At 46.7% G+C, this 13,956-nt stretch overlaps 1 protein-coding gene across 8 annotated transcripts in view; it reads left to right on the top strand.

Moving 5' to 3' along the window:
• The first annotated feature begins 3,976 nt into the window (after window positions 1-3,976).
• Window positions 3,977-13,956, top strand: part of SLC23A2 (solute carrier family 23 member 2) — a 134,825-nt gene continuing 124,845 nt past the window's right edge. For 4 of the 8 annotated variants that reach the window (XM_025876047.2, XM_073878347.1, XM_073878346.1 and 1 more), the window contains exon 1: window positions 3,977-4,133. The gene's annotated coding sequence lies outside the window, so the exon portion shown is untranslated. The remainder of the gene's footprint in view (window positions 4,134-13,956) is intronic. The other 4 variants (XM_025876046.2, XM_025876045.2, XM_025876052.2 and 1 more) reach the window with 3 other exon arrangements.

Below are 13,956 nucleotides of genomic sequence, written 5' to 3'. Positions count from 1 at the left end.
AGAAAGTGTCACTTCGTCTGACACCAAGACAGGGTGTATGGATGACACTTTCACCCTCTGCTCCAAGCACTTTCTCAGAATTAGAAGAAAAGACTTTGAAATGACTGTCATTTTGCTTTCTTCTATCACTGAAGATCTATTATAAATTATATTGGCCCCATATTACCCTGAGGAGACAACCCAAAGTGAGGGGAGTTATGGTTTAGATCAGGGATTGGCAGGGGCGCCTGGGTGGCTCAGTTGGTTAAGCAACTGCCTTCGGCTCAGGTCGTGATCCTGGAGTCCCGCGATCGAGTCCCACATCAGGCTCCCTGCCCAGCGGGGAGTCTGCTTCTCCCTGACCCTCCCCCCTCTCATGCTCTCTCTCTCATTCTCTCTTTCTCAAATAAATAAATAAAATCTGTTTAAAAAAAAAAAAGATCAGGGATTGGCAGACTACACCCCACGGCCTGTTTTTGTACCATCTAAGAATGGTTTTTACAGATGCGCATTTGTGACCGATTTGATGATAGGAGACACTACCTTTGAGTCAAATTAAGCAAATCTTATTCCCTATTGCCCCCCAATTCTGTTCTTCTCATTAACAGACTTGTACTACAAAAAGCTTATACTCATGGGGCGCCTGAGTGGCTCAGACTTTAAGTGTCTGCCTTCGGCTCAGGTCATGATCCCGGGGTCCTGGGATCGAGCCCCGCATCTGGCTCCCTGCTCCGCGGGAAGCCTGCTTCTCCCTCTCCCACTCCCTCTGCTTGTGTTCCCTCTCTCGCTGTGTCTCTCTCTCTGTCAAATAAATAAATAATAATAAACAAAAAAGCTTATACCCAATTGCTATTGTTGTATTTTGAATTTCATCAATAAAAAATTTGTGGAAATTCACTTTCTCTCATTTTATAACCACCCATATAATATCCTTGATTTTGCCTCTTGGCCCACAAAGCCTAAGACATTCACTATCAGGCCCTTTGTGGAAAGTTTGCCAATCTCAGTTCTATACTCCAGAGAGATATCGGAAATAAATAGTGTAAAGAAAAGCACTGTATAAAGATGGAATAGCCCCCAAGCTACAATTACCTCTCAAAAATAACACAGCCTGGAAATGACAGAAATTTCAATCAAATTATCCAGGTCACAAAACGTTCTGCTGATTTAGTTTAGAGAAGTTAAGTGGAAAGAAAAAAACCCTGTTTGTATCTTCTATACTAGGAAAGGAAAATGAATAGGAAATAGGAAAATGAAACGACTAGGAAATTATTCATGTATTTTTTGAATTGATGATAAAAATAATTATATAAAAATAAGGACATGGATACATATTGACTATGTGAAATATACTTATGTATTCCAGCCCTGAATAAGCACTTTATTTAAAAGATCTCATTTAATCCTCACAAGAACCCTGCAAGGTTGAAGTCAAGGTCATCCCCTGATACCAACTCCCATCTGCTAGCTGCAAAAAGTGGTACTTTGTCCAGAAAAAAAGAAGCAGCTGGAGACTAGCTGGCAAAGGGCCCTGAATGCTGTGCTGGGAAATAGCCTATATTCTTTTTTTTTTTTTTTTTTTAACCGGACCCGGAGGCCCCCAAGAATTCCCAGAAGCAGGGGAAGTGGTCAATTCTGTGTTTTGGGATGATAACAAGGATGGCTTTGGGAGATAACTCTTGAGGCCAAGAGGCCAGAGAGAAACTTTTTCAATAGTCCAAGGAGGAGCCAGTGAGGGTCTGGGATGGTACATGCAGAGAAGAGAGTTCCAGATACACTTCCTTGTTCCAACTGGCCATACATAGGTTGACAGAACGGACATGAGGGCTGAGAACAGGCAGTCAAAGTCAACTTCAAAGTTTCTGGTGGCAAAATGGGAGGACCCAGATAAGAAACAAGTTTGTAGTAGGAGAAGAAGGAGTAGGGAGATGCCATATTTAAAATTCCTGGGTAGTATCTAGGGAGGTTATCTAGGGCAATTGGAAATGTGTGTCCAGAAGTTCAGAAAGACATCTGGTTGAGAGAGAGAGAGAGAGAGAGAGAGAGAGAGAGAGGCTGGGAACCATGAGGAAATGGTTGCCTTTCAGAGGGGATTCGAGAAGAAAAGAGCAAAGGAAAAGATGGGAGAGAAAGGAAATGTTAGTAAAAACTAATCTTTTTAGGGGTGAGCATGGGGCAACTCTTACATCACTGAGAAGGAAGTGGGGGGTGTAGGACATGTAAGACCCAGTGGTATTATCTCAAAAAAAGAGTTTCAAGAAGGAGGGAGAAGTGAATGGAAGGTTACAGAGCTGTCTCCATAGAAAATAAGGGTTCCAAACAGGCAATTCGATTTGGCTATTAGAAGGTCACTGGTGACGTCTGAGAAAGCAGGGAGTGACAGCATCAGCCTGAGGAGTGATGGGAAGGAGGGGGAAGGAAGAGAGGCTGGGATAGTGGGAGCTTTTTTAGGATAGAGAAAATCTGTGAGGGAGAAAGAGACCCTGAAGATGCATTGAAGACTCCCTCCTTTTTCTATCCCAGATCTCGCATCCCTGGCTGAGCAGGACCCATAGTACTCCCCACCCCCCAAAATAAAGGTTGGCTAGAAAACAGTCTCACTGCTGAGGATGTTACATGGAGAGGGGACGGGCATTTTTCTCTAGGTGTTGGTCACAGGCTTTTCATCTCTTACTTCCTCCCTCTTCAGTGAGGATCAGAACACCTGACCTTCCAATGTAGAAAAAATGTTTTTTAAATTCAAGTATAGTTGACATACAATAAAATGTGTACTGAATTTTACAAGCCAACTCTTGTATTTTAAACATACAAGTTATTAGGTAAACATGATGACATTACTCTTACAGACTACACTTTGATTTTGATGAAATTCCCAGTTGCTAGTCATACTCCCCCCCCACTGATACCTATAACATGGGGTTCCCCAAATTGTGTAAAACAGGCAGAAAAGTCCGATGATGAAATCTGCTCCTCCCCATGTCAGGTCAAACACAGTCCACAATTTTTCAGCTCTCTCGAGAGTTGCTTGGGGGAACTAGTCAGTTATTATTCCATGGAAACAGCAACCACCACAGTGGTTTCAAGATGGAAGGTGCTAAGAAAGTGCTTATTATTAGTGTTTTTTCGTTTCTGGCCGTGTATTCAGATAGTCTTCAGCAGTGGCTCGCGAAGTGTGAACATGAGACGGCAGCTGCAGCATCACCTGGGAAGCTGTCAGAAATGCAAGTTCCTCTCAGTCCAGACCTCCGGCCTCAGCAGCCCGGGCGGGGGGGTGGGGGGTGGGGTGGGGCCCAACCACGTGCGTCTCACCCAAGCGCTCAAGGAGGGGCTTGCGATGCGCTAAATTTTACCTGCAGCCCCTTCCCCTCAGCGGCATCACCCCGGGGGCTTTTTAGAAATGCAGTATCTCGGGCTGCACCCCAGACCCGCTGAATCACAACCCGCAGTTAAACACGATCCCCAGGGCAGTGGAGTCTGAGAAACCTCCGGCTGTATTACCATGTCTACATGATGTAATGAGGACCTCTCCTCCAGTAAGTTAAAAAACCTGTCGGCCTAACCCGAGAAACGGCGAAATTGCCTTAAAACCTCCAGCCCCCTGAGCCCAATGCATCGCGCCAACTGCACGATTATCTTCCCGCAGCGATGACAGGGCTCAGTGTCAGGCAGGGTAAAGGGGGGAGCCAGGAGGGGGAGACTCCGGGCGGGCGCTCTGCATTCCAGGTGGGCCCCAGGAGCAGGTGTGGCGGGAAGGCGCGAGGAGGGGGGCGATTTCCACGCAGGGGAGGGAGCTCAAAGGGACTTGGGGTCGGGGTGCGCGCGGGGAACGCCGCGGGGAGCGGCTGCGGTGGGGGCCGGCTGCCCAGCCCGGGACCCCGCGTAAGGGGGGGGGGGGAGCCCCCCCCCCGGGGGGGGGGCGGGGGGGGGGGGGGGGGGGGGCGGAGAGGGAGGTGGGTCCCGGGCCGGCGCGGGGGCGGGCGGCTCCGCGGCTCCCCGCCCCCGGCCCGCCCCTCCGCGGCGCCATTTTGCAGGCGGCTGTCGCGGGGACCGGAGGCGGAGGCGGCGGCGGCGGCGGCGGCGGCGGCGGCGGCGGCGGCTGGCACTGCGGCGCCGAGGCGCGGCGGCAGGACGGGAGCCCAGTGAGCTGCAGCCAGGTGAGAGCCGGGCCGCCGCGTCCCCCGCGCGGCCCGCGAGCCGCACCTGCCGGGCCGGGCCGCGAGGTGCCCGCCGCGCCCACGAGGCCGGCCTGGCACGGCACCCGCGCGCTGTCACCGGCCCCGCGGCGCGGCCTGCGCCCCCCCAGCCCCGGCCGGTCCCCCGGGTCCCCGCACCCGCGGGCCTGAGTGGCCGCGGGGCCCGTGGATGCCCGGCGAACCCCCAGCCTCCGCCGCCCCGCCGGGCCCGGGTCGGGCCCCTGGGCGCTCACCCTGCCCGCCCCGGGAGCCGCAGCGCGCTCGGGCCCTCAGGCCGCGCCGCGGGGAGGCAAGTGGGTCCCCCGGGAACCGGCTGGCCGCGGCCGCCGCCTCCTCCCGGGCTCTCGGCCCGCGCGTCCTGGGGTCGCTCTCCCCTCGTCCCTCCGCGGGAGGTGCGCGCGGACATCCCGGCGCCCCAGGAATTCAAGGCCATCAAGAGGGCGGCGGGGGGGGTGCCTTGTACATTTTTTGCTTTCTTCTCTCCTACAAAGGCTGCGCCAAGTAATTTTAGAAGCCGCTGCTCGGACCCCAGGGCCTTTCTCTTCGGCCTGTTCCCCCGGGGGTCGCGAATTCCCCTTCTTGCTACCTTGCTGGAAGGAGAAATTGACATTTTCGAGTGTGACTACTTTAAGGGCTCAGAATTTTCTCCGTCCTTTGACTCTCGATATACCCTTGAGTGGGTAGCTGACAGGAACTCGGCCTACAGGCTGGGGGTTTTAAGCATGACTGATGAGAAATTCTTGATTGTCAGAGCAAAGGGTAAACGAGGGCAACTGCAGGTGGAAGAAAGTCACCCATAATTGATTTCTGGGTCTGCGGCGTCAGCGGGGGCTGTTACTTTTATTCTTGCAATGCTGGAAGATGGGAGGGGGGCGATGCTGCCCCTGCTGACGTTTGGGTGTGCTGAGAAGGCCGGTGATGTGCGAGGACATGGGACCGGGAGTCCCGAGGCAGTCTGGTTTGAGCTGTCATTAATTAGCCATGTGACTTCTCGCGGCCAGTTTCTTCCTCTCTAAAGCCAGAGACAAGAATCAGGGATAGCTGAAGGTTTTTTATTTTTATGTTTTTGCATTTGAATGCTGTTGGGCTGGGGCCTCACCGTTTCCAGTTGTCTACACCTGCCTTTTTACCCTCGCACATGACTTTCCCTGGATAGCCCCGAAGGTGCTGGAATCTGGTGAGATTTATAAAGGGCCTTTCAGCTCAGAGATTCGGAATTCTGTCCTGGGTTATGGTGGACTCTAGCAGGATCACTTGTGAACCTGTCACTAGTGGTCTCTTTTATGCAGAATTTAATAGCGTTTGGGCACCAGCCTTTTAAATGGCCAGCGGTGGGTGTGCAGTGTAAACCCTTATGGCACACCTGTTAGTTGAAAGAGGTGAGCAGGTGTGTCCGGCCAAGCTACCTGTTTCACCTGACAGCCTGAGCGGGAGCTGCTTTCTAGACCATTTCCTTTGTCAAAATGGCGACCGATTCTTTCTTTGAATTCCAGGGCATTTCTCTTGGTTTTTTTTTGCTCTGAGTGGGGAGTGATTCTTTTTTTTTTTTAAAGGAAAGAGGTATTTCAGGAACTTTACATGTTGACTTTTTTTCTTTTTTCAAATGGTTGCATGGCAGTTGTATTTTCTGACTGTGGCAACGTTAATGAAGCTGAGTTTTAATGTCTGTTAGGATGTTTCAAAAATGCTTATGAAAGTACTTGGCTAGAATATTGTAGAGGGTTTTGCTAGGTTTCATGCCAGCTACATTGTCTCGTTTGTGTAGCAAAGGCTAGAGGTCTTAGTAGTGCAGGAGTTAGGTGTCACAGGAACGAGCTCACATAGCCTTCCGGTAGTCCATCTGCTAATCTGGTGCCAGGTGCTGTTGAACAAATCATTGTTGAGTAACATTCAGTCTTTTGCCCTCAAGGAGCCCAAGGTCTGGGATTATTAGAAGTCTTGAATTGGCTATTGCCATCCTGTTCAGTGTCTCTAAAGACAAAGCTGGGATCCTTTTGGGGACTCCTTTCTGGCATCACTGGTATCTTGAGGAATTTTCCCATTTTGCTTAAGGGAATTAAAAGTCAGCAGTCATAATTTGCAATTACATAGTGCTTTGTACTTGTAAATGAAAGCTTTTTAAAAAACTTATTTTTACTTAATCTTCTTAGGCTTCTTTTTTAATTTAAACATTTTACAGTCCTTCCCTGACCTGTTTCCAGGCCTTGCCTATAAAACTCCCAACACACTGGTTAGTTCCCAATGCCAGCTAACCTCATTAATTCATCTTTACTCCCAGCTGTTCTTCCAGTTACTCTCTTCTCAGAGGGCCGCCTGTCTGGGCTTTTATTCTTTTGCTAGGGAACATTCCTGCTCCAGGTTAAGCTGTGCGTTACTGAGCTGTGTATTACTGATACCATAAGGCATACTGTGTGTGCCTTATGGCACTGTCTTCCTTTTCTCCCCAGCTTTGCTATTTCTAGCCTGTTATTTTGTCGTAGGTTCTAGATCGTTGACACTTGAATAATTGAGGTTTGCTTGCAGCTTATACTTTTCTTAGGATACTCACATATTTAGTACATTTATTGAGAACCTGCTGTGTGCCAGGCAGTGTTTTTGGTGCTCTGGTTGCTGCATGGAGATTCTCTGCCCACATGGAGCTCACACTCGGATGAGGAGGCAAAGAGATTTCATGCCCTGAAGAATCTGGCAGGATTGAAGGTATTAAGTGTTGGCGTGGGAGCTGAAATTTTAGGAAGGATAGACAGGGAAGGCCTGAGTCACCTTTGAGTGAAGATGTGAAGGAAGTGAGTCATGGGGATATCTGAGGACAGAATGTTCCCAGTGGAGGCAGCAGCAGATGCAAAGGCCCTGAGGCAGGAGGAGAGCATTTGGTTTTGGGGTCAGAGAGACAGTGGGAGTTGAATCATGTAAGACCATGTGACAGTAAGGTCTGTGGATTTTACTTTGAGGAGAATGGGAGCTGATGGAGGGTTTTGAGTAGAGGGGACAGGGACTGACCTAGCTTTTAACAGGGACATGCTGGTTATTGCTGTTTGAGAATCAACTAGAAGCAGGGAGGGCAGGGCAGCAGGGTGACCTCTGGGTGAGGGCTGAGGGTGGTGGTCAGACCAGGGTGATGGAGGGTAGTCGTGGAGGTGGTGAGAAGTGATGGGATTCTGAGGTGGGGCTGAGGAGATCACTGATAGACCAGATATTCGAGGTGGGGGTGGTATGTACAAAAGAGAGTTGAGGGCAATGTCCAAGTTTTTGGCCTGAGCACTTAGAATGTAAGGAACCCAAGATATCTGAGATGGCTGAGGAGCAGGTTTAGGGCATGTTGTCATGCCAACCTGACAAACCCAAATGTAGTCATAAAGGGAGGGAGTGGGTGTTTGGGGGAGCTCCTCCTCCACGGAAATGTAAATCTTTTTGAGAACTTCTCGTTGTCCGTAGTCTTCATTCTCTCCTCTGACCTCAGCAAGTCCCTTACCTCAGATGTAGGTGGCTTCTAGGGCCCCCTGAAAATGTACTCCACGAAGGAGAGTTCCATCTTACTCATTTATTCAAAAGCCATTTCTTGCTCTACTTCAGTGGGGTTGCATGTTATGCAGGCCTAGAATCTAAAGATAGCACAAAAAGCAAAGAGCTGGATTCATCAAAAATGACCTTTGAAAATTCCTATATCCCAGGAAGTGTGGTAGGCATGATCTGCATATATGCTGTATACAGAAATATCTAAGTATTCAAGTGTAATGAACACAGTAGTGAACAATGGATAATTTCACAGAAGGTCATACTCTGGACTTAAGTCAAGTACCCTCACTGCCGTGCCCTGCTCAGTAGCTTTAGATTGCGGCTCCCAGCCTTTCTGTTGGCCATCGTTTTGACTCCAGTTCTTCCTTATTCACTGTTTCTCTGCAGCCTCAGTGAGTCCTTCCGTGAGGGGGTCAGAGTTGCCTTGGGCCATTGCTTGCCTGGCCGCCCCAAACCATGGCTTTCTCTGGTCGGTGGTCAGGAAAGCCTTCTTCATTCGCAGTAATAAAATGCACTTCTCCTCTAGGAGCCTCTCCAGGCAGTAGAGGGGACCCAAGAAAGACTGGACAGTGGGCCCCAGGAGTTAGGGGGCCCACTAACACTGCACGTCAGCTCTGTGTTGAACACTTGCGGTCCATATTGTTAGTCCCAGCAACTGGCAGGCAGAGGCGTTCTGGGCTGCATTTTATCGATGAAGAAATTGGAGTTTGGTTAACTTACCTGAGTTCACTCTTGGGTCTTGATTTCTACTCTTAAGTTCCTGTAATCTGGGGCCCTCAGTGATAGACTGCCCTTCCCAAGTCTTGTCTGAAGCTCTGGGTTTGTACGTTCCTGTTGGCATAGAAGAGGGTAGAGAAGCTAGTGTTGGGTGCCAGGTGCTCTGCCTAGCACCTCCTGTGTTCACTAATGTCCTTTGATTACGGCAGCCCTGGGAAATGGGTATTACTCTGGTTCCCACTTTACATCTGAGGGGGCTGAGGTCTGGATCCTTCTTGCTTCTCCCCTTCTCTTATCTGGCCTGTTTTTCATTCCTGGCTATGGTGTTTCTTCTGTGTACCCCAGCTTGGTCCTTTGCTCCTCCCCCCCCCTTTTTTTTAAGATTTTAAGTAACCTCTACATCCAACGCCCAACATAGGGCTCGAACCCACAACCCTGACCGAGATCAAGAGTGGCACGCTCCACCGACTGAGCCAGCCAGGAGCTGTGGGTTCTTTGTTCCTTCTGTTAGTTCCCCCTGGCATTTCCTGTAGGAATCATCCACAAAGACACCACCCCCAACACATAGACCTTTCTTTTGCATGGTCTCCCTTTGAGGTGATATTCCTTTGCCACCAGCTTCATTAAATTAAACTTGAATTAGTGTTTTCATTCTGGACCATCCCTTCATCAAGGAGGCCGTGGCGTTAGGACCCTGTGGATGGTCTTCTCCACCCCTCTTCTGGTGGAAAGCACTGCTGGAACTGCTGTTCCTCATATAGTCAAATTGGTTTGGCTCTCTCGTCCCCTCTGCAGTGCTGGCTGAAATCCTTTGCTGTCTCCAAAGGCAAATTCCCTACTTGGGGGTACAATCTCTTACTTGTTTGACGTGGTAGAACTCAAACTGGAGAGTTTCTCATTCAGAGGGTCTGGGTGGGACCCGATAATTTGCATTTCGGATGCTGCCCCCCACCTGTTCTGGTAAATCAGGTTTTACTGAAGCACAGCCTGTGCATTCGAAACACCATATGACCTGCAGGCCTGAGGTATTTGCTTTCTGGCCCTTTTTAGTAAGAGTTTGATTACCTCTGCTTCTCAGTGGTATGGATGACATCAGTGCCGAACACTTTCTATTGAATTCATATTTTATCATCGAGAACTCTTAATATATAAAGACACTGATTCACAAATTGTTCCACAGAAGTACGGTATGGGGAATATATGCGTATTTTGAAATGTTAGGGAATATAACAAGCATGGCACTTCTTTTAAGTCTTCTGTTTTATCTAAAAATAATGTGAATTTTTTATTCTATTCCAGAAACATCAGTGCTTGGTTTAATATGAAACATTTTTCCTCCTTAATCTTTGAGTAAAGTTGATGCTACTGGATGTGTTATTTTAATCCTACTTTCACTCTGTTTGAGAAATAAGCCATTAAGATTTGCATTTTTTTTGTCATAAGTTGCAAATATTTGTCTATGCTTTGAATTCAGATCTGTCAATCTTTTTCTTTCTCGTGCCTTCTCTACCCCAAGATTTTATTAATATTCCTTTATATGTTTGTTTTTTTTTTAAGATTTTATTTATTTGATAGAGACACAGCAAGAGAGGGAACACAAGCAGGGGGAGTGGGAGAGGGAGAAGCAGGCCTCCCGCGGAGCAGGGAGCCCGATGCGGGGCTTGATCCCAGGACCCTGGGATCGTGACCTGAGCCGAAGGCAGACGCTTAATGACTGAGCCACCCAGGCGACCCTGTTTCTTCGTTCTTTTTAAAAATATTTGGCTGTTATCTAATACTTGGAGTGTGGCATGGAGTAAGGATGATTTTTTTCCTCTACATTTTTTCTAGCACCATTTATTCGTTTTCATCCTTGTCTTATTAAAATAAAATGACACCTTAATCATATGCTGAATCCTTAGATCCGTTGTGGGACTTGCTGTTTCATTCCATTTATCTGTCTATTCCTTTGCCATCACCTTGGTATTTTCATCATTATAATCACTCTGTAGTAGGCTTTATTGTCTGGTAGTGCCTAGGCTCTGTTCTTTTTTTTTTATCCTGTATTTTTCATTTTAGGGTTTCAAAATAATGGGAAATTTTATTAAATGTATATAAATTTGGGAAGACTCATCATCTTTCTAGTGAATTATTCTGTTTGTGAACATAAATCTTTGGGTTTATGCAGATCTTTTATAGCTTTCTTTTTTCTAGATTTTTTCCTTAATAAATGCAGATTACTTGTTTATTGCTCTTTATTTAAAAATATTTATTTAGAATGAGGTGATTTCCCCTTGCCCCTCCCTTCCTCCCACTGGTAAAGAGCAAGAATAGAGAAAGTACCTGATTGCAGTCTATATATCTTAGAACCAACCACCTGTATTACTCAGGGTAGTTATGTTAGCCAAAATCCGTGTCCTAACAAAATAAAAAGTTATTTTTTTTAAAGATTTATTTATTTTAGAGAACGTACAAGGTAGAGGGAGAGAGGGAATCTCAAGCAGATTCCCCGCTGAGCAGGGAGCCCTGCATGGGATTCGATCCCAGGACCCCAAGATTATGACCTGAGCAGAAGTCAGATGCTTAACCGAGCCATCCAGGAGCCCCCATTTGGGGTTTTTTTCTTATACATTTCTTTTTTCCTTTTTCTTTTCTCTTTTTTTTTTAAATTAGGCTCTGTGCCCAGTGAGGGGCTTGAACTCACTACCCCGAGATCAAGAGTTGCATGCTGTCCTGACTGAGCCAGTCAGGTGCCCCATACGTTTCTTTTTCTTAATAAATTAGTATTTATAGAACAGGTTTTAATGTGACAGTCCTTTTAGTCAGTTTTTACTGGAATGCATTATTGTATATAATCTTTAATGATATTGAAGACGTGTCCTCTTTTCAAGGTCTTTTTCACTAAATTGCAGTATTATATATACATAATGTTTTTGAATGAACAAAGTTTGTGACCTTGACATTGACCCTGGAATTTTGTGTGCCACAAAAATCCTTGGTAGAATCTGTCCCTGTTATTGTGGTAATTCTCCACAAAGAAGTTCAGTTTCCCTGCTGATTTGAGGATGACCTCAAATTTCTTGCCAGGGGGAATTATAGGAGTTCTGTCTTATCTTCAGGTTCATCCCCAGGGCCTCTTTTCTAACCATGCTATCGTATTGTGCAGCTCCTGGCATCTTTTGTGTTGGGGATTCTGACCCGCAGTCTTTGAAAATGTGCTCTCCCTCAGAGAAGTTTTTGTGGCTTCTTGTTTCCCTTCCTTTCTCTTTCATCCCTGTGAAGATAAACTGAATACTCTAGCAATCTCGATTTGCCTCTTCTGTTGAAGTTCTGCTTTTTGCACCTGCTTCCTGACACCCGGTGTGAGTTCAGGCCCTGCACGTCCAGGCTGCCCATCCTGCAGCCTGCGTCCCCACCCCTCCCCCCAGCTTCAAATGATGGGTTGGCACCCTCACCTCTCGAACTCCCTGTGGGATCAGCTGTGGGCTCATTGACCAGGGGCCCCAGATGCTGCTCTGCACCCCCTTGGAAGCCCTGGCGGGAGTGGATGGGCTAGGGAATCATATTATTACTTGGGCGGTAAAAGCAGACGGGGTCCAGCTCACTTTTCCTAGCATTTAGTTCAGTGCTTAGGGCAGTGCTCCAGACTGGCTTCAACTTTTTTTTTCTCTCCAATTTCTGTTTCAACTCTTAAACTCTCACCCTTATTTTTTTGTTTTGTTTTGAATAGGTGTCAGGTGTCAGTCAACTCCTGAAATGCATTTTCCAGTCTTTGTTTTGACTGACTCACTTTCATTGATAAGTATATATGCATCGTGTTTGTGTGCATCTCAAACAAGTTTCACAAAAACCGTACATAACTTTGTATGCTGTGTATTCTGAAATCTTACACTCCTATTTCATGAAAAAATTAGTTGTGATGCCCCGAATTGAGTTTGTGATCTGGTCATGAAATCCATACACGACTCCGCCTGTGAGTTGGAAAGGTTATTTATCCATACTATCCTATGGTAAAGGAACTGCATGAGGTTCTGAGGGAATGGTGGGGAAGGAACTCTTGACACAGAATAACCTGCAAACAACAACAACAACAAACTTTACTGAGTTGTTATTCCATAAAACTCACCTTTTTTAAAGGGTATGCTTCAGTTTTAGTATGTACACTGAGTTGTAGCCACTGCCACTTTTCATTTCCAAACCATTTTTTTTTTTTAAAGATTTTTTTAAATTTATTTGAGAGAGAATGAGAGAGAGAGAGCACACGGGAGGGGGGAAGGTCAGAGGGAGAAGCAGACTCCCCGCCGAGCAGGGACCCCGAGGCGGGACTCCAGGATCATGACCTGAGCCGAAGGCAGTCGCCCAACGAACTGAGCCACCCAGGCGCCCCCAAACCATTTTTATCAGCCCAAAAAGAAAACCCCGTACCTATTAGTGGTCAGTCCCCATTCTTCCCTCCCCTCCGCTTCTGGCAACCACGACCCTACACTGTTTCTGTGGATTTGCTTTATCCTTATCCATTTCATATAAATGGAATCATACCATATGTGTTCTTTTGTGATGGGCTTTTAGCATGTTTTTATGATTTATCCATGTTGTGGCATGTGTCAGTGCTGTATTAGTCCGTTGGACATTTGGGGTGTTTCTACGTTGTAGCTGCTATGAATAATGCTTCTGTGCGTGTTCCTGTACACGTGTTTGTGTGATCATGTTTCTGTTCTTTTGGATAAATATCAAAGTGTGGGATTACTGGGTTATATGATAATTCTATGTTTAACATTTTCAGGAACTGCCAAACTTTTTCAAAGTAGGTGGGTCGGCAATTTGACAGTAGCAATTTCTCCACATCCTCACCAGCACTTGTTATTGCCTATTTGGTGATAGCCGTTCTAGTGGGTATGAAGTGTTATCTCCTTGCGGATTTCATTTGCATTTCCCTAATGACTAAGGGGGGGGGTCTTTTTTCATGTGCTTATTGGCCATTTATATAATGTCTTTGGGGAAATGTCTATTCAAATCCTTTGCCCATTTTTAAATTGGGTCGTTGTCTTTTTATTGTTAATGTTTTATGTACCAGTCTCTTACCTGATAAAAAGTTTATAAATTTTCCCCATTTTATAGGTTACCTTTTACTTTCTGATGTCCTTTTGAAACAAAAGTTTTTGGTTTTTTTTAAAGATTTAATTTATTTTAGAGAGAAAATGCAAGCCGGGTGAGGGGCAGAGGGAGAGGGTAAGAATCTCAAGTGACTCCCTGCTGAGCATGGAGCCTGACATGGGATTCAGATCTCACAACCCTGAGATCATGACCTGAGCCAAAATCAAGAGTCGGGTGCTTAACTGACCGAGCCCACCCAGGCACCCAAAACACAAGTTTTTAATTCTGGTCAAGTCTCATTTACTTATTTTGTTGTTGTTGCTTGTGGTTTTGATGTTATATCTAAGAAACCGTTGCCTAACCCAAAGTCGCGAAGATTTACCTTTTCCTATATGTTGCCCCTATGTTTTCTAAGAGTTTTATAGTATTTTTTATTTTTTTAAGTAGTCTATACCTGACGTGGGGCTCGAACTCATGA

This window comes from Callorhinus ursinus, unplaced genomic scaffold, assembly GCF_003265705.2.
Source record: "Callorhinus ursinus isolate GAN/ISIS: 27379988/994484 unplaced genomic scaffold, GSC_fseal_2.0 scaffold29, whole genome shotgun sequence".
NCBI lineage: Eukaryota > Metazoa > Chordata > Mammalia > Carnivora > Otariidae > Callorhinus > Callorhinus ursinus.
This window is presented reverse-complemented; position numbering and strand designations above follow the sequence as displayed.